Source organism: Pipistrellus kuhlii, unplaced genomic scaffold (assembly GCF_014108245.1).
Source record: "Pipistrellus kuhlii isolate mPipKuh1 unplaced genomic scaffold, mPipKuh1.p scaffold_m20_p_2, whole genome shotgun sequence".
Taxonomy (NCBI): domain Eukaryota; kingdom Metazoa; phylum Chordata; class Mammalia; order Chiroptera; family Vespertilionidae; genus Pipistrellus; species Pipistrellus kuhlii.
Genome location: NW_023425515.1, coordinates 113,420,924 through 113,423,072, shown reverse-complemented (window position 1 = coordinate 113,423,072; position 2,149 = coordinate 113,420,924).

The window sequence follows — 2,149 nt, the reverse complement described above, 5'->3', positions numbered from 1 at the left end:
TGGCCAGGGAGGGGTCAATCGCGGGAAAAGGAGTCATATGTAATACTTTAAACAATTTTAAAAGATGAAGAAGACGAAAAAAAAAAGTAAGGAGCCAAGAAGAGAAAACACATTTTGAGTAAGAAAAAAGAAAGTCTTGCCCAATCAGACATTAAACCTTTAATAAAATTACAAGAGGCCCTATGCACAAAATTTATGCAACAGTAGGCCTTCCTTCCCCTGGCTGCTGGCCCTGGCTTCCCTCTGGCACCCAGGACCCAGGCTTCCCTCACAGCCTGGCTTCGTCCAGAAGGTCATCTGGAAGGACATCCAAAAGGACATCAGTCTAATTAGCATATTACTCTTTTATTATTATAGACAGTATTAAATGGTGTAAGAATAGGATGGGAATAGACAAATAAACCAAAGGAATAAGTTTACCTGGGAATAAAGCAGAGCCTAGGAACAGTCTTGCAAATGTGTGGGAATTTGTTACATGATGGAGGAGCATTATAAGTTCTGGCGGAAGGATTCACTAATCAGAGGTGGGACAATAACTATACAATAATAATGGTAATTCTTACTCTGAATAATCTATATTCTGTCCTGCAGAGCAGGAAGAGAGAGTGGGTGCCACTTCCTAATCCCTCCTCAAGTTCATTTGAGGTAAAGGCCAGGGCAGGTTACTCATCTCACTTGTCAGTAAAATGGGGATGGTATGATAATAGCACTTGCCTATAGCCCTGTTAAGATTAAATAGTAGAATAATCCATTTAAAGTGCTAAATTTGAATATGTATAATGATTAAAAGCTACCATAGAGTGAAGATATAAGTTCAATAAATGGCTAGTTTCCAAAATTTGCTAATTTTAAGTTTCTGAAGTTAAAGAATTAATGTGATAAAGGGGAAAGAAGGTTTTTCTAAATGTGTTTTCTGTTCTTGGCTCCTTACTTTTTTGTTAACATTTTTTATTGTTAAATTTGCAATGCACAAAAATTACATAAAAATTAATTTATAGTGTAAAGAATAAAGAGACTCATTGTGAATCTATTTTCCAGGTCAATAGATGGCTAGGATTTGTCATTTGCATGAAGGCTCAATAAATGACTTAAGTTTCCAAAATTTTCCAACTAGGTTTCTGAAGCTAAGGAAATAATGTGATGAAGGGGAAAATGGGTTTTTAAAAATCATTGTTACTCTTCTATCTCACTCAACAGACTTTGACTTTGAATTGCTTGAGAGTAACAATTATGCTTTTCCAAGTTCATATATTCAGTATGTAATAGGACTTGCTATGTAATGGATGCTCTATAATATATGTGTTGAATTAATTTGAATTAAGAAGGGGAAGGAAGTAACATTGTTATAAAAAGGGAAAGAGTCAACGTGGCTGCCAGGAAATGCCACAGCTTTCACCAATGTGTGGAGAAAAACAAAGCAGTGTTTTAAAGGCCAAATTTAATAGATTCCCAAGGTTATGCTACTGTGAAATTATACTCTGTGAAACAGGAATTAGAAACAGTCAATCCAAAATGTAAAATAGCATGGAAGATAAGGTGATAAAACATAGTATACTTTAAATGAATAGTCCAATTAGCCAAACACCAGGGAGAACTTAAATTAGAATGTGACTTTATATGAGCAGAGCAAAGAGTGACTACCAATACCGACAAGTAAAATGGACAAAGAAAGAGACAGAGAGAGAGAGAGAGAGAGAGAGAGAGAGAGAGAGAGAGAGAGACAGAGAGAGAGAGAGAGAGAGAGCGCAGTACTGCAATTATGTGGTAATATGCCATCTCATAGCAAACCTAATCACCAAAGAAATACCTGTAGACTAATACACCAACACAATTCCTTTGTGAGATATTTAGAGATATATATTCTTAATTAAAATAATTCAAATCACCAGAAAGCAAAATGGATGAAAAATGTATATTGTCCTTCTTCAATTTGTGTTAAATTGTTCGTGTTATAGCAGAATAAAGATCATGGCTGCTTAATTCTTTAGATTTATAGTCACTGGTTTGAGGGTTCATAAAAATAAAATGGACATAGAAGAAACATATGACTTAATTGCTGACATTATTTCTAAAAATACTGAAGAAAACATATTTTATTTTGAAATCTAAATCAGTAATACTGTTTCAGGTGACACTAAAAAGTTTCATA